Source organism: Triticum urartu, chromosome 7 (assembly GCF_003073215.2).
Source record: "Triticum urartu cultivar G1812 chromosome 7, Tu2.1, whole genome shotgun sequence".
NCBI classification, from domain to species: Eukaryota; Viridiplantae; Streptophyta; class Magnoliopsida; order Poales; family Poaceae; genus Triticum; species Triticum urartu.
In genome coordinates, this window is record NC_053028.1 from 653,799,896 (window position 1) to 653,814,041 (window position 14,146).

Sequence of the window (14,146 nt, forward strand, 5' to 3'; positions counted from 1 at the left end):
GCGCACCACGAAAAGCATGGGCCTTCCGCTCGACCATCGCACCCATGCGGAGGAGGAGCTCGTCGGTGACGAGAGTGCCGCACTGAAGAGGAAGGCGCCGCCGACCGGTCTCGAGGGGTGTGCCGTGAAAAGGAAGGAAGAGGATGGGTGCACCCAGGGGGAGGTGGAGGAAGCTAGGAAGGTGCATGTGGACTCCGAGAACGTATCTGGTGAAACGGCCAAACTGGTGCACCGGATGCACCAGATATACGTGGGCCGTTAGATTCAAAAGAGAGGGACAGGATTTGGGCGGCGATGGATTTGCTGGTACATTTGCAAGACAGTCCTTCAAGTACAGCTAAATCCAGCGATCTGAGCTCTCTGTACCCGTATCGTCTTCCTCTCCTTGTCATGTTCTGTACCAGCCCGCCCAGCTGCGCGCTAGGGTTCGGGAAGGCTGCTTCGTCCGTCGCCTCTCTCCCCTACTCCTGACCTTCTCCCCCTTCTATCCCCGTACCTAGTTCGGGCGCCGATGCGCCGTTGAAGCACGAGCTCCCCTCCTCTCCTCTGAGTCGCGCCCAACGAAGACGCCATTGCTGCCGGCGAGCGCGTAAACATAGCGGCGGTGCTCTTGTACGTGCAAAAAATTATTTTCTGCTTCAGGACCAACTCAGAAGCTGGTTTAAGTCAAAATTTTAGTGCTATATAGCTTTTATTTATCTGCTAATGAAGCTTAGCAAATGCTTGGTGGTCTAATCAGGCCTGGGACTGATCGGCTGACTCTTTAGGTGAACACAAAGAGTGATCAGGAGTTCTGCAAAGTCTACAGACTGTTTTTCTGCTTTTCGTAAAGGATGCTTCTGCTTATCGCCGACCGACATGCGCTGCGATCTGGTTAACTTGCAATACAAAACTCATATATTCTGTTGAGAAGGTGAAATTTATTCCGAAAAATAGGGTGGAACCCCCGGCTTCATTTAATTAAAATGGAACCACATCGTAGCCAGTTACATATCTGCTCACCGACATCTGCCTATGGCAGTTCAGAAAAGCAAAAACAAAGTAGAAAACTGAAGTTCCAAACATTCTAGCACATTACAAAATCTAAACATAAACTACATGTTTCAAGCTTTAGGGAAGGTGTCCATAGCTCCAGATCACTCCACAAGGGCATCATCCACGAATAACATGAATCGAGGGATGCTTTTGTATGCCAATAGGTTGAGCACCGTGCAGATCCCATGATCATATGAACAAGACATCTTGGCTTCCTGAAAGAGACGGTGGATGCAGTTGAACTTGCAATTTTTTTTTTGCAGATATGAACTTGCATGTTCAGCTTCCTGAAAGAATAGTAGCTCGTCACAACAAGCATTTTTTTTCCAGATATGAACTTGCAACAGAACATGCAGATCATACCTGAAAAAAAAAGGAACATCGCCTATTTTAATATGCACATCCAAGACAGAAAGGTCAACAAACTGATCTGGTTTGACAAGAATTAAACTTATGTTGAATAGAATTTCAACGATGCTAGTTAAAATTTGGGTACCAGAACATGACTACAACTCCTAAAATCACTAGTGAGTGTTGATTACAAAAGAATTTGTCCTTACTTGCTGCCATTGGTTCAAGCTTTTTCTTGAACTTATTGATAGCTCTTCATCTTACAATCCTGATATGCTATAGAAAATTTAAAAGGAATAGGAGTACAGCTAACCTGAAATTGTTATGGCTCAGGTGAGCAATCATCTAATCAAATCAAATTTGTAATTATGATTAGCATGTAGACAATACCAGAAAAAATAGGAATATCATCTGATTTCATATGCATATCAAGACGAAGGGTCAACAAAATGATCTGGTTGAATGTTTTTTTTTTAAATTGCTCTTTAAATTGATGGTAACCCCAGCTTCATCTTCAGATGGCTCGTCATCTTGCAGTTGTTCTTCATCTAATTTAGAAATTGCAAAAGTAAACTGAATGTATTAAGACAGTGTATAAAAGAAATGCAGCATAACTACATAAGGCCCAGCTATATTGCTTATATAGCAACTAAAAGTTCAGTACAGCTACAACCTACAACTCTTAATATATGACAAGCCCAGTTTGGAATACACTACTACTGCTGGTTCTTAATATATGACAAGCTACAAACTACACTACTACTGTCAGTTGTTAATATACAACAATCCCAGTACTTGATATATGACAAGCTAAGCTACAGCTACCAGTGCCAATTCTTAGTACACCAACACTGCTAGGTGCTAGCTAGCCTAGCTCATTTCTGAAAAATCCTACTGAAAGAAATGACCTGTTCTTTTCTGTTATGTTCTTTTCTTAATAATGAGATACTGGACCAAGAGAAGAGAACAAAATCTGAACTGAGGTGCATCTCTATTCTCTCAAGACTAACACAAAATCTTAAATTAATTTGAATTTACTCCAAGTCTTCAACAAACGTTGCTACAGGCTACATCAGTCAGCGGTATAACACTACAACTAGGATATGTACAGTGCAGTGCACTTACAGTTGCCGGATTGGAGCTGGACGCTGTGGAACATGGTGAGCTGCAGCCTCCGGCCCGCCGGATTTGATGAGCTGGACTACCGGAGCTCGGTGGCATCGAGCAGGGAGGGTATGGGGGTGTACGGCAGCCGAACATGGAAGTGCGTTGACAAGGGGAGATCAAGGAGACGCCAAGCGTCACCGCACTGCTACCTCGATGGGGAGGCCGCGGCTGGGAGGGGAGAGGCTGGGGGTTACTGGGGGAAGGGCGTCGTCTTGCTCTCCCTCTTCGGCCGGCGTCATCAGCCAGCCGCCATCAGAAGAGGATGGGGAGAGGAACAGGATAAGGAAGGAGAGGACAGGTTATGTTGAGGACTATTTCGGCATTTCGACAATTCTGCAAGGTCCAGGGCGTAAAATGTACCTGCAGCCCTTCTTGTGATAAATCTGTTCCATCTATTATGAATCCAGTGGCCCAGAATCTACAGGTACATTCGTTGCACGAGTTGAACCGGTGCATAGGATACGTCCTCACTGTGGACTCCAACCTTCCTGCGATGGACCCGAACCCCGTGATGATCAGGATGCGAGAAGGGTGAAGAGCTTGGTGCAGTTGATGATGGGACTCCGCCGCCGGTATCTACCTGAGATGAGAGGAGATTTGAGTGTGCTATGTTCTATGTTCAGTAGTACATTGACTAATGCTATCCATCTGGGAGGCTAAACGAGGCTATGGTATATTAGTGTGCGAAATTTTATGGAAGTAGATTTGTATTATACAAGAAGTTTGAACTAAATGTTTATAATTTCCTATATATCTACCATTTGCTTAATTATATGCACCAACGATTGGATTTTGTAGTTCGTCACCACTTGGAAGGCTTACCCACAATCACGAGTTTTTACTGTTTCTTGTGTGATCGTTCAGTTTTTTTGGCAGCATTAGAAGCAGTACAAAACCTAGCATGCTTAAAAATTCATATTAGCTAAATGTGAGTGGACTGATTTTCAAATTGGGGTCACTCAATTTTGAGAGTTCGACGGATGGAAGGAAGGAGAAGGGGCTCGCCGGAGAGCTGCCCCATTATCTATCTTGGGGATTAGGGTGGGGGCGGTGGTGGGGGCTTGCGTGAGAAAAAAAACGGACGCGAGCGGGGCTAGAGGGATGGCCAGGGGCGACAAGACCAGCGGTGGGGAGCGGTTCCGGGGAGAGGGGCCGGCGAGGCTGCGTGGGAGCGCCGCCGGCCGTGGATGGCTGTCGCAGGCGGTTTGGCCGGCGGCCTGTGCGGTGGCATGGGGAAGAAGAAGCTGGAGGAAGAAGAATAGTTGCCCATCGTTTGATCTGCACATCCAACGACCAAAAAGATCGAATGGCTCAAATTTAAAAATCAGGCAACTGAGGTGTACTGATTCCCTTAAAAATATACTAGAAAACGGCATCCATATTCAAATATCTTAACTCCATTATGTCTGCAGAAATATTCTTAAGCATATTGCAGGATGCTGTGGAAGACAATACAGTACACCAATCGGTTAGTTCCTGGTTTGGGTGTTGCATGGCACTCCCCTTTTCCTAATATTGTTTGTTCCCAAAATTTAGAGCTTTGCTAGAGCTATGGATGGATTTAACGGATGATAGCTACCGGCTGACGCGTCATGAAAAATCAGGGGAGACGAGAGATTAGCTGAGAGATACTCTCCGTTTGCTTTTAATCTGCGAATAGAATTTGATCAAAGCTTTGTAAAGTTTGACTAACTTTATATAAAAAAAAATCAACATTCACACTATGAAATCAATATTATCAGATGCATCATGAAATATATTTTTATGCTGTATTCTAGATGTTTTATGTTTTTTGATATAAATTTGGTTAAACTTTGTATAGTTTAACTTCAAACAAATTTTATATGCATAGTAAAAAGAAACCGAGGAAGTACAAGACATCAGTCCGTAATTACTCCGTATATCCTTCAAGGTCTAGTAGTTTTGCACAGTTTACATGAGATGGGATCCAAAAGAACTCCCAGAATACATAACACCAGCACTGTGTCAATATTGACAAGCACTAAAATACTAAATTACAACCAAACTGTAGCGGACAGTGCCATCGTAAAAGGCGAGCGGACGCGTCGAGACTGGTTGCGGACGTCCAGGAATGCCTCTGTGCCAGTCGGAGAGGTACATCGGCAGTGGTGAAGGTGAAGGGTGCGAATGCAAAGTAAGGGGAAGAAGGGGCAGAGTGGAAGGAAATGAGATCGGGAGGGGGATTTAGTGGGCCTCAGGTGTCAGAATCTTACGTGACTGCTGTTCGGACTCCCCCCCCCCCTCCCCACACACACAGTTTGTATTCGGTTTGCAGGGAAAAGTGCGCCTGGACCGCCGAGCGGATCGATACATGACTGCGTTGGATAACATAATACGTCCGGACTGAGCGGTTCAAACATATGCGGGCTGTTTGAGAGTCCGTGTTGGAGATGCTCTTAGTGGCTGAGATATTTGTGGCAAAAAGAAAATATTAGGAATCTTTTTTTGCTGGAGTTCTTTTTTATATTAACAGAGATCCTTTTTTTTATAACAAAGTTCCTTCTAGTTATTGCAAACTTTTTTGGATATATTAAGTGTCATGTTTGGCCCAACATATATGTATTTGCCGCATCTTTTTTTTTCCCTACGAGTTGAGCCCAATGTTTTAAGTAGCGGGCTATGGAAAATAGCGGCAGGCCTTCAAATCAGCTATAGCGGGCTATAGCAGAGCTATAGCGGGCTATAGCAGGCTATAGCGGGCTATTTGTGAAGGCGACCATTTAGCGGCACCCTACTGAAAAGGCTATAGCAGGCTATAACGGAGCTATAGCCGTCTATTTAAAACTATGGTTGAGCCCGACAAACTAGGAACTGGCCTAGCCCAATGCTTATCCGTTCCGGAGAGGAACAGGAAGGACACCATACGACCGAGGGGATCGATCGCGATACGGAGTCCGGACAGATAAATAGGGTCCGTGTCCACGTTTATATACAGCAAGCCGCCGCCCCCTCCTCACAACAATCCCCAACCACATCGGCGACTTGCAAACCAGTAAATCACTCGGCGAGTCGAGAGGCGCGGCGGATCAGGCCTACCCGATTTCGTGGGCCGACGGTGGACTGAAGCCGCGCACCACGAACAGCATGGGCCTTCCGCTCGACCATCGCACCCATGAGGCGGAGGAGGCGCACACCGGCGAGGAGGGTGCACTGAAGAGGAAGGCGCCGCCGACCGGTCTCGAGGGGTGTGCCACGAAAAGGAAGGAAGAAGACGGCTGCACCAAGCGAGAGGTGGAGCAAGCGACGGAGGTGCAGGTGGACTCCAACCTTCCTGCGATGGACGAAGATCCCTTGGATTGGGAAGCGGTGGAGGACATGGACATGAATGTGCTGCTGGAAAGGATGCGAGCACATTACACTGCTCATGTAAAGTGTCGGCAAATTCTAGCCTATCTGCCTCACCTCACCTCGATCTCACCCTGGAAAACACTGATGACAGGAAGAACAGGGAGGTTTTGTGCTGCGTAAAACTTGCAGCTTTTCTGCTCTTCTTCTCTGCTCTTTATTTTCGGAAAGCAACAAGGGAAACGGGGTCGTGGCCCCTTACATTGCGCCACCACCGATCGTGGTGCTCGTGCCATCCCACGAGCGATCTGGAGGGGCGCAGGACTCGTTCAAAAGTCCAACAGAAACTGAGCTAATCTCGCTACCTGAAACTACCTGACGAAACTGAAGAAAAACAAACTATGCTAGCCTAAGTACTTTAAGACTTGGGTTTATTCAACAATCACCCCCTAAACTCTAGTCTGCCTGCATTATTTTCTTCATCCCAATCTTATCACGCAGCTGAATGAATCTGACTCGTCCCAGAGGCTTTGTCAGGATGTCAGCCAACTGATCTTCAGTTCTGATGTAATCGACCTCCATCTTTTTCTCTTCCACACACTCTCTGATGAAGTGGTACCGCAAGTCGATATGCTTGCTTCTATCATGCAGTACCGGGTTCTTGCAGAGTGCGATGGCTGACTTGTTGTCCACCAGAAGTGTTGGCACCTGCAGCTTATCGCCGGTGATCTCTGCGAGCAGTCTTGCTGCCCACACCGCCTGACAGGCAGCAGTGGTGGCTGCTATAAACTCTGCCTCACAAGATGAGAGGGCCACCACCTTCTGTTTCTGTGACATCCAGATGACAGGGCTCTTTCCAATGAAGAACAGTGCCCCCGTCGTGCTCTTGCGGTCGTCTATGTCGCCGGCCATGTCACTGTCGCTGTACCCAAAGAGGTTGGCTTCTCCAGTTCCTCGGCGTGGGAAGTGACAGCCCAAACTGCGTGTCCCCGCCACATATCTGATGATGTGCCTCACCGCTGTCAGGTGTTCGACAGTGGGCGACTCCATGAATCTGCTCACATAGCCCATGGCATAGGTGATGTCAGGCCATGTGTGCGTGAGGTAGCGCAGCGTCCCCACCAAGCTTCTGTATTCTGTTGCATCGGATGGAGCCACTGTGCTGTCCTTGCTCAGCTTCAGACGTGCTTCCATGGGCGTCGGACTCGGGTTGCACCCAGCCAGTCCAGCCTTCTCCACAATCTTGTTAGCGTACGCGCTCTGAGCAATGGTCACCCCGGCTGCTTCCTGGCGCACCTCGATGCCCAGGTAATAAGATAGCAGCCCGAGATCACTCATTCTGAATGTGCCCTTCATTTCTGTCTTGAAGCTGTCAATTTCCCTCGAATCTGCTCCGGTGATCACCAGATCATCCACATACACCCCCAGAAGAAGAAGCTCGATGTTGGATCCGCGCGCATAGACCGCATGCTCAGAGACGCAGCGGCGAAAACCCATGGCGACAAGCGTTGCATCAAGCTTGGCGTTCCACGCTCTCGAAGCCTGATGCAGTCCGTACAGTGCCTTTCGTAGACGCAGTACCTTGTGTTCCTCACCGGCGGCAACAAACCCCGGCGGCTGCTGGACATACACTTCTTCTGCCAGGTTGCCGTTGAGGAAGGCCGACTTCACATCCATGTGGTGAATCGCCCACCCCTCGTGCGCGGCGAGAGCAAGGAGAACGCGCACTGACTCCAGTCGAGCCACTTGAGCAAAGACCTCATCGAAGTCAATCCCCTGCCTCTGCGCAAATCCTTTTGTGACAAGCCGGGCCTTGTGCCTGACGATGTTTCCGGCGGCGTCCCGCTTCACGCGAAAAACCCACTTCACGCCGATGGCATGGTGACCGGCGGGAAGATGTGCCAGCTCCCACGTGCTGTTCTCCTCGATGGACCCCATCTCCTTGAGCATGGCCCTTCGCCAGCTTGGATCGCGCTCAGCTTCTCTGAAAGTGTTTGGCTCCTCAGCGGACGCGATCAGCAGCTCTTCAGTGTGCTGCACCATGTCTTCAGACTCGTCGAAAAGATCGGTGACGCGGCAAAAGCGGTGAGCCGCACGGGCCAGATCATGTGCATCAAGCACAAGGGTCCCAGACGGAGGAGAGACGAACTCCACGCCCACTTGAGTGGAGATTGCTGCAGGTGTTCGTTCTGCATATGAGCCCGCCTGGCTGCTCCCTGCTGTCGAGGGAGTATGCGTCGACATGGCCGCGGACCTGGGTGCCGACTCTCCATGAGCGCTAGCCGGAGTCTGCGGCGTCGACGGAGTCTGCGGCAGAGATTCTTCTTGTTGGAAATATGACCTAGAGGCAATAATAAATTGGTTATTATTATATTTCCTTGTTCATGATAATCGTTTATTATCCATGCTAGAATTGTATTGATAGGAAACTCAGATACATGTGTGGATACATAGACAACACCATGTCCCTAGTAAGCCTCTAGGTGACTAGCTCGTTGATTAATAGATGGTTACGGTTTCCTGACCATGGACATTGGATGTCGTTGATAACGGGATCACATCATTAGGAGAATGATGTGATGGACAAGACCCAATCCTAAGCCTAGCACAAGATCGTGTAGTTCGTTTGCTAAAGCTTTTCTAATGTCAAGTATCATTTCCTTAGACCATGAGATTGTGCAACTTCTGGATACCGTAGGAGTGCTTTGGGTGTGCCAAACGTCACAACATAACTAGGTGGCTATAAAGGTACACTACAGGTATCTCCGAAAGTGTCTGTTGGGTTGGCACGAATCGAGACTGGGATTTGTCACTCCGTGTAAACGGAGAGGTATCTCTGGGCCCACTCGGTAGGACATCATCATAATGTGCACAATGTGATCAAGGAGTTGATCACGGGATGATGTGTTACAGAACGAGTAAAGAGACTTGCCGGTAACGAGATTGAACAAGGTATCGGGATACCGACGATCGAATCTCGGGCAAGTATCGTACCGATAGACAAAGGGAATTGTATACGGGATTGATTGAATCCGCGACATCGTGGTTCATCTGATGAGATCATTGTGGAACATGTGGGAGCCAACATGGGTATCCAGATCCCGCTGTTGGTTATTGACCGGAGAGTTATCTCGGTCATGTCTGCATGGTTCCCGAACCCGTAGGGTCTACACACTTAAGGTTCGATGACGCTAGGGTTATAGGGAATAGATATACGTGGTTACCGAATGTTGTTCGGAGTCCCGGATGAGATCCCGGACATCACGAGGAGTTCCGGAATGGTCCGGAGGTAAAGATTTATATATGGGAAGTCATCATACGGTCACCGGAATAATTCGGGGGTTACCGGTATTGTACCGGGACCACCGGAGGGGTTCCAGGGGTCCACCGGGAGGGTCCACCTGCCCCGGAGGGCCCTATGGGCTGTATGTGGAGAGGGACCAGCCCCTTAGTGGGCTGGGCGCCTCCCCCCTAGGGCCCATGCGCCTAGGGTTTGGGGGAACCCTAAAGGGGGGGCGCCCCCCTTGGCCGCCGCCCCCTCCTCAGATTGGATCTGAGGGGACCGGCCCCCCTCTCCCTTGCCCCTATATATATGTGGGGGGTGGGAGGGCAGCCGAACCCAAGTCTTGGCGCAGCCCTCCCCCTCTCCCAAGTTCTCCTCTTCTCCCGCGGTGCTTGGCGAAGCCCTGCAGGATTGCCACGCTCCTCCTTCACCACCATGCCGTCGTGCTGCTGCTGGATGTAGTCTTCCCCAACCTCTCCTTCACCCCTTGTTGGATCAAGGTGTAGGAGACGTCACCGGGCTGTACGTGTGTTGAACATGGAGGTGCCGTCCATTCGGCACTAGGATCATCGGTGATTTGGATCACGACGAGTACGACTCCATCAACCCCGTTTACTTGAACGCTTCCGCTTAGCGATCTACAAGGGTATGTAGATGCACTCTCCTTCCCCTCGTTGCTAGATTACTCCATAGATTGATCTTGGTGATGCGTAGAAAATTTTGAATTTCTGCTACGTTACCCAACAGTGGCATCATGAGCCAGGTCTATGCGTAGTTTCTATGCACGAGTAGAACACAAGTTATTGTGGGCGTCGATTTTGTCAATTTGCTTGCCGTTACTAGTCTTATCTTGATTCGGCGGCATCGTGGGATGAAGCGGCCCGGACCGACCTTACACGTACTCTTACGTGAGACTGGTTCCACCGACTGACATGCAGTAGTTGCATAAGGTGGCTAGCGGGTGTCTATCTCTCCCACTTTAGTCGGATCGGATTCGATGAAAAGGGTCCTTATGAAGGGTAAATAGAAATTGGCATATCACGTTGTGGTTTTCGCGTAGGTAAGAAACGTTCTTGCTAGAAACCTATAGCAGCCACGTAAAAACTTGCAACAACAATTAGAGGACGTCTAACTTGTTTTTGCAGCAAGTGTTTTATGATGTGATATGGCCAAAGGATGTGATGAATGATATATATGATGTATGAGATGATCATGTTCTTGTAATAGGAATCACGACTTGCATGTTGATGAGTATGACAACCGGCAGGAGCCATAGGAGTTGTCTTAATTTATTTATGACCTGCGTGTCAATATAAACGTCATGTAATTACTTTACTTTATTGCTAACCGTTAGCTGTAGTAGTAGATGTAATAGTTGGCGAGACAACTTCATGAAGACACGATGATGGAGATCATGATGATGGAGATCATGGTGTCATGCCGGTGACGATGATGATCATGGAGCCCCGAAGATGGAGATCAAAAGGAGCAAAGTGATGATGGCCATATCATGTCACTATTTGATTGCATGTGATGTTTATCATGTTTTACATCTTATTTGCTTAGAACAACGGTAGCTTAAATAAGATGATCCCTCACTAAAATTTCAAGAAAGGTGTTCCCCCTAACTGTGCACCGTTGCGAAGGTTCATTGTTTCGAAGCACCACGTGATGATCGGGTGTGATAGATTCAAACGTTCGAATACAACGGGTGTTGACGAGCCTAGCATGTACAGACATGGCCTCGGGACACATGCAAAACACTTAGGTTGACTTGACAAGCCTAGCATGTACAGACATGGCCTCGGAACACGGAAGACCGAAAGGTCGAACATGAGTCGTATAGAAGATACGATCAACATGAAGTTGTTCACCGATGATGACTAGTCCGTCTCACATGATGATCGGACACGGCCTAGTTGACTCGGATCATGTAATCACTTAGATGACTAGAGGGATGTCTATCTGAGTGGGAGTTCATAAGATGAACTTAATTATCCTGAACATAGTCAAAAGGTCTTCGCAAATTATGTCGTGACTCGCGCTTCAATCCTACTGTTTAGATATGTTCCTAGAGAAAATTTAGTTGAAAGTTGATAGTAGCAATTATGCGGACTAGGTCCATAAACTGAGGATTGTCCTCATTGCTTCATATAAGGCTTATGTCCTTAATGCACCGCTCAGTGTGCTGAACCTCGAACGTTGTCTGTGGATGTTGCGAACATCTAACATACACATTTTGATAACTACGTGATAGTTCAGTTAAACGGTTTAGAGTTGAGGCACCGAAGACGTTTTGAAACGTCGCGAAACATATGAGATGTTTCGAGGGCTGAAATTGGGATTTCAGGCTCGTGCCCACGTCAAGAGGTATAAGACCTCCGACGATTTTCTTAGCCTGCAAACTAAGGGAGAAAAGCTCAATTATTGAGCTTGTGCTCAGATTGTCTGAGTACAACAATCATTTGAATCGAGTGGGAGTTGATCTTCCAGATGAGATAGTGATGTTTCTCCAAAGTCATTACCACCAAGCTGCTAGAGCTTCGTGATGAACTATAATATATCAGGGACATATATGATGATCCTTGAGATATTCGCGATGTTTGACACCACAAAAGTAGAAATCAAGAAGGAGCATCAATTGTTGATGGTTGGTGAAACCACTAGTTTCAAGAAGGGCAAGGGCAAGGGCAAAAAGGGATACTTCATGAAATGGCAATTCAGCTGCTGCTCTAGTGAAGAAACCCAAGGTTGAACCCAAACCCGAGACTAAGTGCTTCTGTAATAAGAGGAACAACCACTGGAGCAGAATTACCCTAGATACTTGATAGATGAGAAGGCTGGCAAGGTCGATAGAAGTATATTGAATATACATTGTGTTAATGTGTACTTTACTAGTACTCCTAGTAGCACCATGGTATTAGATACCGGTTCGGTTGCTAAGTGTTAGTAAACTCGAAATAAAAGGCTGCGGAGTAAACGGAGACTAGCTAAAGGTGAGCTGGCAATATGTGTTGGAAGTTTTTCCAAGCTTGATGTGATCAAGCATCGCACACTCCCTCTACCATCGAGATTGGTGTTTGCGTTGAGCATAGACATGATTGGATTATGTCTATCACAATACGGTTATTCATTTAAGGAGAATAATGGTTACTCTGTTTATTTGAATAATACCTTCAATGGTCTTGCACCTAAAATGAATGGTTTATTGAATCTCGATCGTAGTGATACACATGTTCATGCCAAAAGATATAAGATAGTAATGATAGTACCACCTACTTGTGGCATTGCCACGTAAGTCATATCGGTATAAAACGCATGAAGAAGCTCCATGTTGATGGATCTTTGGGCTCACTCGTTTTGAAAAGTTTGAGACATGCGAACCATGTCTATTGGTGTATATGCATGAAGAAACTCCATGCAAATGGACCGTTTGGACTCACTTGATTTTGAATCACTTGAGACATGCAAATCATGCCACATGGGCAAGATGACTGAAAGCCCCGTTTTCAGTAAAATGGAACTAGAAAGCAACTTGTTGGAAGTAATACATTTTGATGTGTGCAGTCCAATGAGTGCTGAGGCGTGTAGTGGATATCGTTATGTTCTTACTTCACAGATGATTTGAGTAGATGTTGAGTATATTTACTTGATGAATCACGAGTCTGAATTATTGAAAGGTTCAAGTAATTTCAGGGTGAAGTTGAAAGATCGTCGTGACAAGAGGATAAAATATCTATGATATGATCATAGAGATGAATATCTGAATTGCGAGTTTGGCACAGAATTAAGACATTGTGGAAATTGTTTCACAACTAATACAGCCTGGAACACCATAGTGTGATGGTGTGTCCGAACATCATAACTGCACCCTATTGGATATGATGCATACCATGATGTCTCTTATCGAATTACCACGATAGTTTATGGGTTAGGCATTAGAGACAACCACATTCACTTTAAATAGGGCACCACATAATTCCGATGAGATGACACCGTATGAACTATGGTTTAGAGAAACCTAAGCTGTCATTTGTTAAAAGGTTTGGGGCTGCGACGCTTATGTGAAAAAGTTTCAGGCTGATAAGCTCGAACCCAAAGCGGATAAATGCATCTTCATAGGACACCCAAAACAGTTGGGTATACCTCCTGTCTCAGATCCGAAAGCAATAAGGGATTGTTTCTAGAATCGGGTCCTTTCTCGAGGAAAAGTTTCTCTCGAAAGAATTGAGTGGGAGGATGGTGGAGACTTGATGAGGTTATTGAACTGTCTCTTCAACTAGTGTGTGGCAGGGCACAGGGAGTTGTTCCTGTGGCACCTACACCAATTGAAGTGGAAGCTTATGATAGTGATCATGAAACTTCAGATCAAGTCACTACCAAACCTCGTGGGATGACAAGGATGCGTACTACTTCAGAGTGGTACGTAATCCTGTCTTGGAAGTCATGTTGCTAGACAACAATGAACCTACGAGCTATGGAGAAACGATGGTGGGCCTGGATTCCAAAATGGCTCGAGGCCATATAATCCGAGAGAGGATCCATATATGTAAACAAAGTGTAGACTTTGGATGAACTACTTGATGGTCGTAAGGCTGCTAGGTACATATGGGTTTTTTAAAAAGGAAGACAGACAATGATGGTAAGTATCACCATTAAGAAAGCTCGACTTGTCGTTAAGATGTTTTTTTCGACAAGTTCAAGGAGTTGACTACGATGAGAATTTCTCGCCCGTAGCGATGCTTAAGTCCGTCGGAATCATGTTAGCATTATCTGTATTTTTCGATTATGAAATCTTACAGATGGATGTCAAAACAAGTTTTCTTACCAAGTTTTCGTAAGAAAAGTTGTATGTGATACAATAGAAGATTTTGTCAATCCTGAAAGATGCTAACAAGTATGCAAAGCTCCAGCAATCCTTCTAAGGACTGGAGTAAGCATCTCGGAGTTGGAATGTATGCTTTGATGAGATGATCAAAGATTTTGGGTGTATACAAAGTTTAT

The 14,146-nt window shown here is 46.6% G+C and overlaps 1 long non-coding RNA gene across 2 annotated transcripts; it reads right to left on the reverse strand.

Moving 5' to 3' along the window:
* Positions 1-919: 919 nt before the first annotated feature.
* LOC125524039 lies at positions 920-2,870 on the reverse strand. 2 transcript variants are annotated; one of them, XR_007290523.1, is made up of 3 exons: positions 2,512-2,864; positions 1,777-1,934; positions 920-1,699 (listed from the first exon to the last, which is right to left on the reverse strand). It is a non-coding gene; the product is annotated as an uncharacterized LOC125524039 (long non-coding RNA). The 2 variants fall into 2 exon arrangements; XR_007290522.1 differs by having other exon boundaries at positions 920-1,934; positions 2,512-2,870.
* Between the last annotated feature and the right edge of the window lie 11,276 nt (positions 2,871-14,146).